This window comes from Podarcis filfolensis (assembly GCF_964270895.1).
Source record: "Podarcis filfolensis genome assembly, chromosome: 1".
Classification (NCBI taxonomy): Eukaryota; Metazoa; Chordata; class Lepidosauria; order Squamata; family Lacertidae; genus Podarcis; species Podarcis filfolensis.
In genome coordinates, this window is record NC_139604.1 from 96,333,708 (window position 1) to 96,352,193 (window position 18,486).

The 18,486-nt window shown below is 43.6% G+C and overlaps 2 long non-coding RNA genes across 2 annotated transcripts in view; both read right to left on the minus strand.

The window, feature by feature from the left end:
• LOC310766679 overlaps positions 1 to 18,486 on the minus strand; it is a 320,477-nt gene that overhangs the window by 14,297 nt on the left and 287,694 nt on the right. The gene's annotated exons all lie outside the window — the stretch shown is intronic.
• Positions 7,484 to 12,544, minus strand: LOC310766755. Its single transcript, XR_014550403.1, has 3 exons — positions 12,121 to 12,544; positions 8,610 to 8,672; positions 7,484 to 7,569 (listed from the first exon to the last, which is right to left on the minus strand). It is a non-coding gene; the product is annotated as an uncharacterized lncRNA (long non-coding RNA).

Consider the following 18,486-nt stretch of genomic DNA (forward strand, 5'->3'; position numbering starts at 1 on the left):
TTTCCGCCTGTTTGGAAGAGCTGGATATTCCTGCCTCCCTTGAAGAATGCCATCAACTATTAGGCATGTGGTAAAGTTCAGGACTGCAAGAAGATTAAACCTACCCATTCTGAAGGAAATCAGCCCTGAGTGCTCACTGGAAGGACAGATCCTGAAGCTGAGGCTCCAATACTTTGGCCACCTCATGGGAAGAGAAGACTCCCTGGAAAAGACCCTGATGTTGGGAAAGATGGAGGGGACGACAGAGGACGAGATGGCTGGATAGTGTTCTCGAAGCTATCAGCATGAGTTTGACCAAACTGCGGGAGTCAGTGAAAGACAGGAGTGCCTGGCGTGCTCTGGTCCATGGGGTCACGAAGAGTTGGACACGACTAAACAACAACAACAAAATTCAGGAACAGGACAGAATCCCAACAGAAGTTCTGAAAGCTGAACTCATCTCCTCCCTCATGATGCACCTCCATGGCCTTCTCTTGCAGTGCTGGAAAACAGTGCCACAAGACACACACAACTCCAGAATTGTGGCCCTTTACATGGACAAAGGTGACTGCCACCTTTGTGTAACAACTACTGTGGAATCTCCCTGCTGAGTACTGTGGGGAAAATACCAACTCTGTGTTATAAAGATGTCTACAGATGTAACACGGAGGCTGCCAACATTAACCCTGCCTTGTGGCAATCCCCTGCAGACGACTGCAATTCCTGGATTGCCGGGAGGAGCAAAGAGAGTAGAAACGCCATGGTGCATCTGCCCCAGTGAAACTGGACAGCTTCATCTGCCCCAGCTGCAATAAAACATGACTCTCCCATATTGGTCTCTACAGTTTGACTTTTGATGCACTCTTCCACTGACTGTCTCGAGAGACAGATGCCAACAACAATGAGATGCAGTGGCACCAACTCCTGGGGGCCCTGGGGACTTGGGCATGCACAAAATATTTGCTGTGGATGCCTGGCCTCTAACCCTGCTGCTGCTGTGCCTGCCGCCTTACCTTTGGTGTTCCGGCGTCATGGCAGCAACAGGGCTGGGACCTGTGCCTCCATTGTGGGGCCTTTGTTGGGACTCGATGCAGCCACAGACATGTTTGTGGGATGCAGCCACAGCTGGTCCTGTGGCGGAGGCACAGGCCCCAGCCCAGTCACCGCCACTGTGTTGTAGTGTGCACACGTGCCACAGTGTTGTGACGTGGCGTCATGACATCATGGCACGCATGGGCTGCACACCCATGGCGTGGGGCCTAAGTTGGTGTGCCTGAGGAGATGGATGGTTGAATAGTCTCAATGATGTATTTGAAACAGTTTATACAGTGGAACCTCAGTTGTCGAACGTAATCCATTCCGGAAGACCATTCGACTTCCAAAATTTTCGACAACCAAGGCGCAATGGGCGGTCAGCAAACTCAATTGAGAAAATTGAGAAACTTGCCTCAGAAGCTGTTTGACTTCTGAGGTGCTTTCGAAAATGGAGGCAATTACTTCTGGGTTTTCAGCATTCGAAAACCAAAACGTTTGACTTCCAAGATGCTTGAAAACCAAGGTTCCACTGTATATCTACATAATAATGGCCATTTTTGTATTTTATTAGCGGTACTAAGGAACTTTTCGGGTGTGTCTAACAAACATGGATTAGCTTCAACTTTACATCTTTCCCACTGAAATCAACAGGATTAAAAAGTTGGATCGTGCTCTTATGTTCCACTAGCTCAGTGTATGGAGCTTATCTGTTCTTCATCCCTAACCAACTGAAATAAAACAAAAGCAGACATGCTGTGACATTGGCCTCTTCTGTAGCCAACCTCATCCAAGTGCAGTGTATGTTCCTTCCACTATTTCTCATTTTTCTTTTAAAAATAAAATGGTCCATATGGTGTGAATCATTTTACTGAACCATCCAACAGTTCACAACATGATTTAAATTGATGTTGCTGGGTTGTTGCTGTTTTTAAATTTGCACTTGAGCCTTAACACAAATGTTGTTCTGAGAAGAATAGCATCAACAACTGTTTGTCTTGGGCTGGGTCTTTATACCAACATGTGTTTAGAAATACATGTTTTAAGAGAAATTCTCTTTTAAAATAAGTATTTAAATTAATATTGGAAGGCAGATTTTGTTTGTTTCTATTAAGTTGCAGATTGCGTGGAAATGGGATTGAACTGACTGTAAGAAAACACCTGAAAAAGTGGTGTAATTATGAATAGAATGATCTGCCTATCATTAATTAATTAATTAAATTTATATACTGCCCGTCATCTGAAGATCTGAGGACTGTCCACAAGATAAAAATACAGGATAAAAGCACAAAATAAACAGTTTAAACAAAAACCAAACCAAACAATGCCCCCCCAAAAAAAACATTTAAAAGGCTGTAGAATATGAATTAGCCAAAGGCCTGGGGTGAATAGGAACCTTTTCACCTGATGCCTAAAGATGTATAATGAAGGTGCCATATGAACCTCCCTGAGGAAAGCATTTAAAAAGGACCCATGACCATTAGGTCCAGTTGCGGATGACTCTGGGGTTGCGGCGCTCATCTCGCTTTATTGGCCGAGGGAGCCGGCATACAGCTTCCAGGTCATGTGGCCAGCATGACTAAGCCGCTTCTGGCGAACCAGAACAGCAAACGGAAACGCCGTTTACCTTCCCACCACAGCGGGACTTATTTATCTACTTGCACTTTGACGTGCTTTCGAACTGCTAGGTGGGCAGGAGCAGGGACCGAGGAGCTCACGGGAGCTCACCCCGTCGCAGGGATTCGAACCACCGACCTTCTGATCAGCAAGTCCTAGGCTCCTAGCGCCACCAGCGTCCCTTTTCTGGGTATCATCCTATTCTGGGTATCATCCATATGTATGTCTTTTGCACCTGACTTTATTTGGTAGATCTTGGGGTTTTGGTAAAAAAATGAAAACATAGAAGAGGTGACAAGCCTGAAGTCAGCCTACTGCTGTTCTAGAGTACAGTGTCAGTACATGCAGAGCAACAGTGAAGCCCCAAAGGCCCAGCCAGCACACCATGTGGACTGAGCTTGCTCCCTAGACTATGTCTCTGTCTCTGCCAAATCCTCTGAAATACACACTGGGGCTCTGGGGCAAATATGCAAGGACTGCTTGGCAGATATTCAGTGGTGGGAACTTACCTGAAGGCAGATAAGTCTGAAAAACCCTGCGATAAAATGGCAAAGGTTGTTTTGCTAGGAAACCACTTGTGGCTCGACAGCAAGGCAGTAATATGAGGTATATATGAGACATCTTTTATAATGGGGCTTGACTCACAAGGCATGCTTCATCATTTGCTGCGAAGTGTGTTCACAGAATATCGGAATAGTTTTTTAAATAGTTTCCATCTGTTATGCCAGGAAGTTGGCTTGGTGTGATCAGATTTGCTGTTTTTAAGAAATTGCCAGAAAGAACTTCCCAGGCCGCAGCCTGAAATCACTTCAGAGGATTTGCACTCATATTTGCGGCTAACCCCAATATATGTGTATCATGGTGTTCCTTAAGGATAAGCCCAAATAATACAAATGTGCCCTCATCTAGATCTGCCTTCCCCAATAGGCTCCTCCAGATTTTTTGACCACAGCAACTCTCCCTTAGCCCCAGCCAGCACCAGGTGATGGAAGTTGCTGTCCAAAAATATCTGAAGGATACCTGGTAGGGAAAAATATCTGAAGGATACCAGGTTGGGAAAAATATCTGAAGAATACCAGGCTCTGTAGATTACAGAATGTCAGAAGCCGAAGAGAAGACAGGCTAGGGAGAAGCACCACAATACAGTGGAACCTCAGGTTACATACGTTTCAGGGTTACATACGCTTCAGGTTACAGACTCCGCTAACCCAGAAATAGTGCTTCAGGTAAAGAACTTTGCTTCAGGATGAGAACAGAAATCGTGCTCTGGTGGCATGGCGGCAGCGGGAGGCCCCATTAGCTAAAGTGGTGCTTCAGGTTAAGAACAGTTTCAGGTTAAGAACGGACCTCCGGAACGAATTAAGTACTTAACCCGAGGTACCACTGTACAGCTAAATAAATGCATAAATTGGTGGACTCCCTTCTCATTTTTTTCATTGTGGCTGGGCTCCTAAGACAAAGCTAATGGAAGGAAAGTTTTCTATCTCTGCCTCCTGCCTGCAGACATCTGTGCCAACCCTCAAAGCCTTTCTGGAGCAGTGCTGTCCCTCTCAAACAATGGGAGATAGGAAGTGAAGGGGTGCCAAAAGGACTACCCCTAAACTAAGCATGGGGTCTTAAATTAATGTATGGAAGTTGATGGGAGGAGCAACCTGTGTCCCTTCCGACATTCCTTTGGAGAGCCCCCTGAGGCTTTTTAGAAAGCAGCAGAGAAATAGGAAGGAAACTTTCCTTCAGTGAATATAGGATCAAAGCCTTTATGTCCATCTTTCTGATTCCCCAATTTTCTCATTCTCTCATTGCCCTCACCAATCTTTCTGCTTTACCCTCTTTCACCTCTTAAAATAAAACCCGAAACAAGCATAAAAACAAATCGTACTGAGAAGCTAATAGTGAGCGCTTGTCAGGATGCTGTCAGCGGCTCCTGGCTGGTTGCCCAGGAAAGTATAAAGTCAAGGAAAAGTTTCTGGCCATCCTTTTTTATTTCAATCTTTACAGAGAGAGGCTATAGAACCCAGACTCTTGGATAATGTCATTGTCCCGAGTGAATCTCCACCCCTGTCTCTCCCACTTCCTCATTCGTCATTCTCATCGTCTCCTCTATGGATGCTACTACGTGCCCTCTGTCTTCGAGCTCTTTGCTCTCCTACTTTTAAGGTTTGCCAGGTTCTGGGAGATGGAGGGTCTGGAATACTTTCTAATGACAACGTGTCAGTCAGGTGTTGCTCTGGCTCTCCCATGATTTCCCAACTTTCCCCCTCATCTGCCTCTGAGGTGTGACCTCCCTCAAACCCCTGTTGTAATTCTAAACTGTCTTCCTCTTCCTCCTCCCTGGAAGGGTCAGGATGGGGAGATGGTCTCCACCATTTCTCCTCTGCCCAGTCCCTGACAGCACTGCATTGGTTGAATATGATTTGACCTCTCAGCATCTGTCAGGAAGAGAGCCATGGGCCTTGTGCCCTGCATAAAGGACTGTCACTTGCGCAACAGGGCTTTCCCACACCACCTTCCATGCCCACCACCCCTGAAATTGGCTCTCGGGGGGTCAGGGAAAAACCCAGAACAGTGTATGGGGGAAGGAGAGAGAGGGTCGTTCTACTGGGCAAACAGAAATACTTGCACTGATGAACCAATCAGAAGAGTGTGGCCCATGTGACCTAAGAGAATAGCGAGACCCATAGCATTGGAAACCACCGATGCCACTGGCTGATTAAGATAATCCACTAGGGCTTTCAAGGCCACCTAGGGCCAGAACCCAGATTGTCTGAGGTGAGCCTGCCCAGGAACCAGGAACCATGTACCATGTGGCAAATGAGATGGCAGGAATGGAGGACAAACCAGGAGACAAGGCCAAGGAGCAAGCCAGATGGCAAGACAAGTCTCCACTGGAAAGCCTTTGTAGCTCTTGCTGATGAAAAAGATCTAACAGCTAGCCTGAGTGGGCAGAATCAGCCCGGAAGGTTCTTCACTGAAAAGGTGGCCACTTGCAGTTCAGTGGTTCACCACTTGGGACAGCTGAACACAGTTACCAGAGGCTCCTGACAAGTATGACAGTTTTGGAGAAATGAACTGAACTTGCCCTGCACGTTTGTTTCACAGCATGCTGAGCCATCTGGTTTCACTTTAAACCACAAATTGCACTTTTATTAGTTTTTCTAATATAGCCTTCACGATACAGTTCAGACACCATAAACTCAAGATTTCCCACTTCTTACTCTTGGATCCTTGAGCTGGATCTACACAATCTGTGGTCTTTTTAAGTTGTACAGAGCCCACCAGTTGGTTCTACTCTACATTTTTCATTGCAGGCAGGTAAAAAAAAAGGGGGGGAGGGACAATTATTAAGCACCTCATAGACTTCCACATACGACTGATGGACTGACTTTCGCTTGGTGGATCTCAAGTTGTGGAGGCCTAACAACTGTTAGCATTTGAAACTAGAAGATATCCAAATACAGAGCTCTTGAACAGCCTCAGTGGTACTTGTAGAGAAGGATTGCTAGGATACCTTTGAAACTGATTGACCGTGCCAGCAACCCCCATTTTGGACCAGCTGCATCTATACCTGCCCCACTCTCTTTGAACAGAATGGGTGAGACAACAGTGCGTGAGAACATAAGACGAGCCTGCCGGAGTAGGCCAATGGCCCATCTACTCCAGCATTCTGTTCACAGAATGGCCAACCAGGTGCCTATGAGAAGCCAGCAAGCTGGACAGGAAGGAAACAGCACTGTCCCCACATGCAAATCTCACAAACCGGCCTTCAGAGGCATACTTCTATCAACATTGAAGGTAGAACATAGCCATTGTGGCTAGTAGCTGCTGGTACCCAGTGCAGCTGGGCCAAAAAGCCAGAGAAGTGTTTGGAGGGGCAAAAGGGGAGGACTGGAGAGAGCCAGTGTGGTGTAGTGGTTAAGAGTGGTAGACTCGTAATCTGGTGAACCGGGTTTGCGTCTCCGCTCCTCCACATGCAGCTGCTGGGTGACCTTGGGCTAGTCACACTTCTTGAAGTCTCTCAGCCCCACTCACCTCACAGAGTGTTTGTTGTGGGGGAGGAAGGGAAAGGGGAATGTTAGCCGCTTTGAGATTCCTTCAGGTAGTGATAAAGCAGGATATCAAATCCAAACTACTACTACTACTACTACTACTACTACTACTACTCTTCTTCTTCTTCTTCTTCTTCTTCTTCTTCTTCTTCTTCTTCTTCTTCTTCTTCTTCTTCTTCTTCTGTTTCCCACTGCTGTTCTAATGCCTAGAAGCAATTGTGCAATAGCATCAGTAGGAGCTCGCACATCTAGAAAAAAGGACTTGCATTACGCAAGTTGATTATATATTATAGGATCTGTCTGTACTTAACAAGCAATGCCTACCTTTCCATGCTTTCCCCCGCTTGCTCTCTCTCTTACACATTTTTACATAGATAAATGCATATATACATCCTGGTGGCATGACTCATATACATAATGAGATGTGGGTGTGTGGAAGAGGCTTAATTCTGAGGCTCTCTCTGCTGGATGATTCATTGATGTTCCTTCCTCAATAAACGAGTCACCCATCCATAGCACAAGCTGGTAGATAGAAGAACTATGCTGCAAGGCATATAGGAGCAGATTATTTTTAGGAAGTTTTTGTAGCTCAAGTCAACTCACCCACCCCACCCAGGAAAAAAAAGCACTTTGTTTTTCCTCCAACCTTATTTTCTCTTTCAGTTGTTGATGCTAAAATGTGGGTAGCTCTTTAAACAAAGAAGTCACATGGCATCACCTAGCAACTTGAGGTTCGTAAATAGCTAACCATCACATTTCCCCCACCCTTAGCGGTTCCCCCTTGAAGGAAAACAGAGATGTACCATATTATGAGCAAGGGGAGGAACTATTGGGATGAGGTAATAAAGGTGAATTTTGGTCTTCAGTCCTCTAGGTAAATGCATCGTAGAGCACTCTTAAAAGGAAAAAAAAAAGTTAACTCTAAAATCTCACATATTGACTACAGAAGTTTGCTAACAAAGGTAGAAAATACATGTTAAGAATGAGTAACTCATAAACCATACCATTAAAAAAAAATTGTACATTGCTACATTCAATACATTCCAAACATTTTCAACAATTGTCTAGTGGTTTTTGTTTTGTTTTTATGAAACACTGAGGAGACTTGAACATCTTTTTATTCTCATTTTTGGACAAGTGGGCTATCCTGATAAATTTCTTAACTATATCTGTCAGTAGTCCATGTGCTTTGTTAACATTGCGTATGAGCCCATTTATTAAAAAATGGTCCCGTTTAGGTCAAAAGAACAGTCTCAATGCTATTGGATGGTGAGACGCAGCTACTCTTTCAACCCCTTTAAAATGGAATATTTTTAAAAGTCCTCCAAGCATTAATTCAACAGCAAGCCATCTAAAATTTTAACCAGTTATTTATTTTAAGCATTTATATCCACTCATTGCTGTATAACCTCCTCACAAACAAATCAGAACAAATATTCAATAAAAACCAGACATAGATAAACCTCTACATAAGCTTTGTGCAAGCAAATCAGGGTGAATCCTCAATAAACAGGTTGCTTGGAGGAGCCCCAAGTTTCCTGCCCTTGCGGATGAAGACCATTGGCATGTGTTCCTAGAGAGGCAGCTCAGTCTGCCGTGACCCCGGTTTACAGGGTGAGATGCACTATATAGTGAATTACGTGTGTATATGTAGGTGAGCCATCTCCTTAATTCTCCCCTCCTCCAAGAAACTGAATGTCAACCCTATTCCCCAATAATAATAAAAAATCCTAGGGGGAAAACTCTTTTATTAAGCATTAAAATAATTCAAGTTTTGTTTTAAAAAAAGAAGTTTGAATGAATCATTAAGCGTCTGGTTATCTTCCTCTGACAGAGCCCACTGCCTTGCCAGGGTATGTAGAATGTGTTAGGAATCTGGGAGAATGGAAATCATAAACAGTACGTGTCTTTGTTAGCCATCACTAAATTACTAACCAAAACAACTCCGAAAGGACAGAAGAATGTCTTCACACATGTACTTCTACAGGGCAGGCGAGTCTAGGGAGAAGAAAAGGGGGGAAGGAAGAGGGGAGGGGTGCAGCAAAAGTTATGACAATATTGTGCAACTTGAGAATTTTCCTCTTTGCCAAACTAAATATTACTCTGCGGACTAAATTTTTGCTGGATAGGGAAAGGCTGTTTGATCACAGGGACTGACATTTCCTTTTGGAACATTAAGAATGGGCTAGATTCCACTGGATTAGGAGGATGCATTGTGTGATACACCATGTGCAAAAATAAATTCTCAATGGGGATGAATCAAGCAGCTCTTAATTTAGCAAGAAATACTCATCAGGATTTCATCGTAGCCTTTGCAGTTTCCTGGAACCCAGAAACTGTGATGATTTCTCTTGCTGCACACAGATCACCCACATGTTCCAGTTTAGAGATTGGAATCTCAATTTTGAATGGGATCGTTCTCTCAGAGCATTTCCAGAAAACAGGACTGGCACCAGGCTTCAGGGGGTCATCAGCATCATGCAACTGATGCTCCCTTGCTGCTGGAACCCCCTGCAGTTGATAGATCACCCCCAAACAAGATGCCCCCATGCCCCACTCCTTGTTGCTGCCACCGACCAGTATAATAATAATAATAATAATAATAATAATAATAATAATAATAATAATGTATTATTTATACCCCGCCCAACAGGCTGGGTTTCCCTAGCTACTCTGGGCGGCTTCCAACAAAATATTAAAATAGAATAGCCCTTCAGATATTAAAAGCTTCCCTAAACAGGGCTGCTTTCAGATGTCTCCTAAAAATCTGGTAGTTGTTTTTTCCTTTGACGTCTGGTGGGAGGGTGTTCCATAGGGCAGGCACCACTACTGAGAAGGCCCTCTGTTCGCTGTAACTTCGCTTCTCTCAGTGAGGGAACCACCAGAAGGCCCTCGGCGCTAGACCTCAGTGTCCTGGCAGAACGATGGGGGTGGAGATGCTCCTTCAGGTATACTGGACTGAGGCCGTTTAGGGCTTTAAAGGCCAGCACCAACACTTTGAATTGTGCTCGGAAACGTACTGGGAGCCAGTGTAGGTCTTTCAAGACCGGTTTTATGTGGTCTCGGCAGCCGCTCCCAGTCACCAGTCTAGCTGCCGCATTCTGGATTAGTTGTAGTTTCCAGGTCACCTTCAAAGGTAGCCCCACATAGAGCGCATTGCAGTAGTCCAAGCGGAAGATAAAAAATAAAAATACTGGGATAATCCAGTGTCTGGATAGGTTTCCAGTTTTATCTCAGCACGGAGGTCTTGAAATGTAGAACAACTTCTGCATTGTGACGATGGAATGCAGAAAGTATAGTTCATGACAACTGAATGTATGCAAAATAAGCAAGCAGCCATAACTGGCGATCATCTTTACAACAGCAGCAAGAATGCTTATTGCAAAGTATTGGAAGACACAAGATCTACCCACCCTGGAAGAATGGCAGATGAAGGTGATGGACTACATGGAACTGGCGGAAATGACTGGCAGAATCCGAGACCAGGGAGAAGAGTCGGTGGAGGAAGATTGGAAGAAATTTAAAGACTATTTACAGAAACATTGCAAAATTAATGAATGTTAGAATGATGTTGGAATGAATTTATGTGATTTTAGCAGAAATGCTACAAAGATTTAGGAAAAAACAGACTGTTAATTGGTGAAAGGAGGGAAAGTAAAGTTATATTAATATCAAGATAAATTTACAGGACAAAAATTTGAAAAGAGGGAAAGGATTTGCTGAAATGGATAATTGACCTAGAATACAAAAAAGGGAGGTGTGAGGAGGTCAGGGAAATAAGCTAATGAAAGATAAGTAATGGGAAGATTTGCTGTATTTTTTCCTTGATTTTTCTTTTTTGCTTAATGGATTTTAATTCTCTGCTCTTTTTTTATTTTTCTTCTTTCTTTTTTGTATTTTATCTTTTTTTGTTTAAAATGATGTTTTTTGTTTTTTTCTGTTTGTACCTCTAAAAATTTTAATAAATATCTTATAAAAAATAATAATAACTGGCGATCATCTTAATAACACTGTGTAAATTACCACCCACTGTCTCTGTTCAAATCTAACTGAATAGCGGCAACATAGAAAAGATCAGTGCTATTTTTCTAGAAAAAGAGGTGCTGGAACCCACCACGAATTTCTCCCTTGTTCTCTTATAATGGCAATAGTGTAGGGTTGCCATACGTCCAGAATTTCCCAGACATAGCTGAGTTTCAGTCATCGGAAACAGTGTCTGGATGGAAATCTGGACATATGGCAACCCATTTCCAAAAAGAAAAAAAAAACTTTTTTTAAAAAAACAACACACACACCACTTTTTGAATTATGGCAACCCTACAATAGCGCCCACTTACGGTCTGGGGAGTTCCGAAAAAAGCCCTGGAAAAGATCAAGTGGAATCCCTGCCACACATTGGGACTTTCCTGTCTCTTTGCCCCCCATTATAATCCCCTGCACCCCACAAAAAATCCCTCTGTGTTGGCATGGGATGGGGGCTGCAGCAGGATGGGCAAACTGGAGAAATTCAACAGTGTTGCCTTGCTCAAATGGAAGCGCTTTTCCACTCACTCCAGGCATCTCTGAATCTAAGCCAATAGATTCCTATCCCACTACGGATATTAATTTACTCAGCGTTGCCAAGATGCAACTGATGATGTGAACTCCGGCCCATGAAAGTCAATGTCACAATAAATGTGTTGAGCCTTTAAGGTGCCACGAGATTTTTCTGTTTTTGTATTTACAGCAACAGACTAACACATTCACCCCTTTGGAAATTGGTTGTCTGAGAGATACATATTTTAGACAGATAAATATGACAGTTCCTCTGAAAATATGTTGGATGCTCGCTCCTGAGTAAGTGGAGTCGGAATTTGGAAATATGAAGATGGGCTTCCGAACATGCCTAACAACTGAAAGGAAAAGGCCCCAACTCTGCCCCCACCATCTGGCAAATATGTCACAGCAAAGAATGCAAAGACAAGTCTGTTTACAACAAGAGATTGAGAAATGCTATGACTATACTGAATTTCTGTGGGTTTCTCTTTTAATGTCAAATCAGTAACTAAATAAACAAAAAATAAATCAATAATGGTTTCAATCAAAATGGGTTTGGTGTCAGGTCCCCACCGCCAATAGCTATTTCTACAGCACTGAAGCTGTGGCTTCCACAGTCACAGGGGCCTGCATTTGCCCTGAAATGTGGCAATGTGTACTACTTTTGTGAATTATCTTATAGTAGGGCAAGCCCAGCTTATTACTCATTTTGTTCTTCCCAGTAAACCATAAACTGCTTTGACTGTTTAGTTAGAAGTTATGGGTCACATCTGGCCAATTGTTTGGCTGACGGTGTACGTTTGTTTTTAATACAATTATTAATGAATGCTGATTCACTCTAAAAACAGTGGTTCTCAAGCTTTTTCCCCTGGACCACACTTTCAGAATAAAAATTTGCTCATGCCACTACCTTAGATTGCTTTTAAAGAATACTAGACAAATTAATGGAAGCCAAGCCTAGCTATCAGGGAAGAACTATAGCTTCTTTGTATGCGGAAGGTTCCAGATTCAATCCCTGTCAGCTCCAGGCTTGGCTGGGAGGCTCCTGTCTGGAACCCTGGAGAGAAACTGCCCAGCAATGCCCACATACAGAGCACTGAACTGGGCGAACTAATTATTTCACTTGGTTTATGGCAGGCTTTATTGTTTTTTACCACAATACTTAAAAAGAAGCTTACGATTCAGTAGCAGTATACTAGTTGCTGGAGGAATAACAGCAAGTGGGGAAGTGGTTCTTATCTTTCAAAGTGCCCACCAAGCTATCAGTGAAGCTTTCAGGTGAGCCCATTACCTTGTTCACATAGGGTTCACATAGAACAGTGAGTTTTTAAAAACTTGGTTTATAATTCTAATCAGTTTATGTCATCTGATTCTCCGAAATAGGTAGCAGTCTACCTATTTCAAGGAAGCAGGTTTGCTTCTTTTGGGAAACCAGATGGGTGAGCCAGATGGATGGGGTAGTCTTAATTAATAATAATAATAATAATAATAATAATAATAATAATAATAAAAAGAAAAGAAGCAAAAAAGAAAAGGAAACGTGAAGCCAGTCCTGTGGAGTGTAGAAGAAGAGAAAACAACTCATCTGGTTCAACTCTTGGAATAACTGATGAACACATGGCTGTGTGATGATTATGGAAAGAGAACGCTGGACTTAGCATAGCAGATGACTAATAGGCAAGCTCTATTCCACCACACAGCCTTAGGCCAGCCAACTCCTCTCCTGGCCCAGGAAGTAGAGTGTCATATCTTGCACTCACATTTCCCAGTGTCCTCAGGGCTAATGCAGTTAATTGATCTCAAAGTACACAAGAGAGGACAGATCAATACTCCCCCCCCTTTAAAAACAAAAAGCATGCAACAAAGAGAGAAAAGGGTACCCATACTTAGTGTGTTTTCAAAGCTCAGCAAATGAATGCTTTAAATACGTTTTAAAGCATGAATTCAAGGAGCTTGCATTTTGTTGTCAACACAGAACTCAAACCCATTAATTCCACAGCCATTAAGCATGCACTTTTACAATCCTTGCTGTATTCTTTCCGGCAAGATGATCAGGAGACAGGGAAGCTTGTGTTAATTTTCTTTGCAAAGGCTGTCTGTCAAATCAGGCCATTCGTGAGAATGAATATGAACCCGAAACTTTCAGGACAAAATTAAAACATCGGGAGCATGCGCTTCCTCTGTCAATACAACCTTTGAGACGGTTTTAGGGAAATTTAGCTGCATATTATCAGGGGCAGTCTTATATGGGAACCAGGAAGGGGAAATAGGCAAATGTGTACTTCTGTCCAAAATTACATTGAATCTCACATTTTTCTGCTCTCAGCTTTATCTTATACGTCAGAAAGTAAGCAGTCAGAGCAGGGCATTGTGTTGCCTAAAGCAAGGCTGCATCCTCTCTGCCCTGCTTGCTCCTGTATCCCAGCCACACTCTATCAATTGATTTGTGGCTGCTAATAGTGCAGCAGGGCTGGCCAGCCTTACCTTTCCCCACTCAAAGGAAGGGCTGGTAGTCCTTCAAGCACAGCATTCTGGGCAATGTAGGCCAGGAAACTGGCTGCAGTGCTGCAGCTTTGCTGATGTAGCGAGAAATACTTCTCGATAATAAGTTACTAAAGTAATTTTAAACTTTCAAACTACATTCATGGTTCAGAGTGCTTTTTGGTATTTTTTTGCAACAACCCTCTCAAGTATGTTGACATTGCCAAGGCAAAATGAAAATGTAAAGAATAGCAAACTTAAATAAACTGATACTGTGATTCCATCAGCCATGTCTGGATTACTCTTTTGGATGTTCTTTTCTTATTGAGACTACACAACGTCTCCTAGCAGGAAGTGCAGGTGACTTAATAGGCTTATTGCATTTGATCCAGAGGACAGGTCAGTGACTGAGTGAAGTTTTTAACCCAGACAGAAGGCATGGCCAAATGAGATAGGGAACATAGCTGTCAAGTGTCCCTTATTTGAAGGGACAGTCCCTTATTCCAGTGCCATGTCCCACTGCTGTCCCTTATTGATGGATGTCCCTTAAATGTCCCTTAAATTTCAAAGGAAGCAGCTCCTCTCCCTCCCTCCCTGCCAGCCAGGGAGGAGGGAGGCTCCAACTGTGTTGCTTGGCTGTATTGGTCACCCAATAAGAAGTCTAAGAACGACTGGGGGGTGGAGCTTGCATGCCTTGTGTGTGGCTAGTTAATGCAAGCTGAGGGGTTTTTTGAATGCTGGATGCCATTTTGTTGCATGTGCTGCTGCAAACTTTGCAGTGCAAAGCCAGGCTGGGGAGCCATCTTAAATTGAGGCTGCATAGGCCTTGTGGTGCATGTGATTCAGATTCTATTCAGTTGAACCTCTGGTTACAAAGTTGGTTGGACAGTGTTCTCGAAGCTACCAGCATGAGTTTGACCAGACTGCAGGAGGACAGGAAGACTGGAGTGCCTGGAACAGGTGAGGCTGCAGGTCCCTTATTTTGGCTGCAGGTCCCTTATTTTCAAGGCTGCTGGTCCCTTATTTTCAAGGCTGCTGGTCCCTTATTTTCCAATCTGTAAGTTGACAGCTATGGATAGGAAATAAATGATAGTAAATTTCAAACCAAAACTGTACTTCTGCCATTGCCTCTTTGGAAAGCTAACAGATAACATTTTGCAGTAAAGTCCATTTCTGTTTATTTTCTTCCTTTCCCCCCTGGATCCTTGGAAATCGTAAAAGCAAGCTCTTGATTTCACCACAGTAGCTTATTAAGGTCTAGTTTTACTTGTGATTTTAATTCCCTTTTAGGTGAAAAGTGAATGTAACCAGTGGCTTTTGATCAATATAATTATTGATTATCCTAAATTAATTTCTGGTGTTCTTCTGAAATGGGATATAACTTCTGAAAAGTTAAATCTATCTGCTAGTACATTCCTTCCTGCACTTAAATATTAACAGAAAGACGGAAATCTGGCAAGCTTTGCTGAGAAAGCATGGGCCAGTTTACTAAGATTTGCTTAGTTAACACACACACACACACACACACACACACACACACACCCTAGACGATGGCAAGGCAGTATCTCTTGGCTTCTCATATTCCTCCTCCTGCCCTTTTCTATTTTTACCCCTTGACTCATACCCCCAAAGAACTTCTACCACTGCCCCTCCACATCTCATTCCTCTTTTAAGTACGATTAAAAAGAAATAACTTTGTGCCTCTTAAGAATAAAAATGGTTTTAACAGTTCCTCGTGGCTTTGAGCTGGAAAATTGCATCTGATGCACCAGAACCTCAGTTCCTGTTTCCCAGGGATCAAATGTTACTGTATATAGGCATTTGGGAATTCTGTCGACTGAACAATGGGGTTGCTGAAGATGTGATTTACAGTGGTACTGCAATATGATCTGGTTTTAAAGTCTGTGCAACTTAATGTTGCTAGCCATAAATATTTGAATATGTTTATAATATTCAGTGCTCAGGCTAGAGAACGTGGATGTAACTTAAGTGGTTGTGTAACTCTTGGGGAAGTAATAGGGGAAGGACAGCTAACTACTTCTAATGTACCTAATGGAGACCATGGGAATTGTTTCCCTAAAGTCACCTTCCCCAGAAACACTAACCTTATTTATGGCTTTTCTGTCTCCTGTCCTCTAAACGGGCGGGAAACACAAGAGAGTCAAATAAAATAAAATTAAAATTAAAGCAAGCATTTAAAAGGGGTTAAAACACAAAAACAATAAAACTCAGTGAAACATCTGAAGCAAATTCAAGAACAAATTTAATCTTGCACATCCCTTGCGACAATACCCCTCTCCGTGTAAACCTTTTGGAGCAGTGGTATGTGGCAGCCAGAACCATAGCTGTCAACTTACAGATTTGAAAATAAGGGACCAGCAGCCTTGAAAATAAGGGACCAGCAGCCAAAATAAGGGACCTGCAGCCTCACCTGTTCCAGGCACTCCAGTCTTCCTGTCCTCCTTCAGTCTGGTCAAACTCATGCTGGTAGCACCACAGTTCAAGAAGGACACTGACAAACTGGAACGTGTCCAGAGGAGGGCAACCAAAATGGTCAAAGGCCTGGAAACGATGCCCTATGAGGAATGGCTAAGGGAGCTGGGCATGTTTAGCCTGGAGAAGAGGAGGTTAAGGGGTGATATGATAGCCATGTTCAAATATATAAAAGGATGTCACATAGAGGAGGGAGAAAGGTTGTTTTCTGCTGCTCCAGAGAAGCGGACACGGAGCAATGGATCCAAACTACAAGAAAGAAGATTCCACCTAAACATTAGGAAGAACTTCCTGACAGTAAGAGCTGTTCGACAGTGGAATTTGCTGCTAAGGAGTGTGGTGGAGTCTCCTTCTTTGGAGGTCTTTAAGCAGAGGCTTGACGACCATATGTCAGGAGTGCTCTGATGGTGTTTCCCGCTTGGCAGGGGGTTGGACTCGATGGCCCTTGTGGTCTCTTCCAACTCTATGATTCTATGAGAACACTGTCCAACCAACTTTGTAAGCAGAGGTTCAACTGAATAGAATCTGAATTACATGCACCACAAGGCCTATGCAGCCTCAACTTAAGATGGCTCCCCGGCCTGGCTTTGCACTGCAAAGTTTGCAGCAGCATATGCAACAAAATGTCTCTGGAAGTCCACAGAGAGGTCATTACAGAAAGTCACCCACTGTTTATCCCTATTTAGAAGAGAAAAACAACTACCAAACTTTTAGAAGACATCTGAAGGCAGCCCTTCATGTTTAATAGACTATTGTATTTTAATATTTTGTTGGAAGCCGCCCAGAGTGGCTGGGGAAACCCAGCCAGATGGGCGGGGTATAAATAATAATAATAATTAGGAGTCCTCTGAGGGCAATGGAACTATGGTAGTTAGATCAAGGCTCCAGGGCATGGATTCTATGCAAATCCTCAGTGCCCCATGACTCCAAAATGTAGCACAGTAACTTGAGGGAAGGTAAGGGATGCAGGAATATAGGATCTGCAGCTACCCAGAAAACAATGCTGCCCAACCCCACTAAAATATGAGTAAAGATCAGTATCGCACCGAGGGTCAGTTTTTGCTTCATATTTGGTATCTGGTGAATGTAAGAACATAAGAAATGCCATTCCGGAATTAGACCAGAGGTCCATCTAGTACAGTGTTTCTCAACCTGTAGGTCCCCAGATGTTGTTGGACTACAACTCCCATCATTCCTGGCCAGCATGACCAGTGGTCAGGGATGATGGGAGTTGTAGTCCAAAAACATCTGGGGATCCACAGGTTGAGAACCACTGATCTAGTACATCATCCTGCTCTCACAATGGCCCACCAATGGCAAGCCTGCAAGCAGGACCTGAACACAACAGTCCTCTCCCCACCTGATCCAGATACGTATGAAACAGGCCTTGCATCGCTTGAGGGGGGCACATGTGCATCTGACTTGCTCCTTTTCCATAGCAAAATACACTAAGGTGGCAAACTGTGGAAAGGTTGGTGGTTCTTTTGGATATTTGACCAAGAAACCCAATTACTTACTTGAAAGCCTAGGCTATTCTCAACAATTTTAATTGGTGTATTTTAAACCACAGAGCCTAGGACTTGCCGATCAGAAGGCCGGTGGTTCGAATCCCCATGACGGGGTGAGCTCCCGGTGCTCGGTCCCTGCTCCTGCCAACCTAGCAGCTCAAAAGCACACAGTGCAAGTAGATAAATAGGTACCGCTCCAGCGGGAAGGTAAACTGTGTTTCCGTTTGCTGCTCTGGTTCGCCAGAAGCGGCTTAGTCATGCTGGCCACATGACCCGGAAGCTGTACTCCGGCTCCCTCGGCCAATAAAGCGGGATGAATGCTGCAACCCCAGAGTCGGTCACGACTGGACCTAATGGTCAGGGGTCCCTTTACCTTTACCTATCTGTAGACAAGGATAGAATGTAAAAAGAAAAAAGAAAAAAAAGGAAGATGCCAAGAACACCACTGCTTTGTGTATGTATGCCAAAAAACACACCACAGCTCACTTTAGAAAAGTGTAATGTATGCAGAGGTGGGCGACCAAGATGATAAAGGTTCTGAAAACCAAGACTTATGAGGAGTGGTTGAGGGAACTGGGTATGTTTGGCCTTGAAAAGAGGAGACCAAGATTGGATATGATAGCCATCTTCAAATATCGAAACGGCTGTCTCATGGAAGATGCAGCAAGCTTGTTTTCTCCTGTGGCGGGTAGGACCTGAATGGCCTCAAGTCACAAGCAAGGAGATTCTGACTAAACACCAGGAAGAACTTTTTAACTGTAATAACTCTTCAACAGTGGGACAGATTCCCTTGG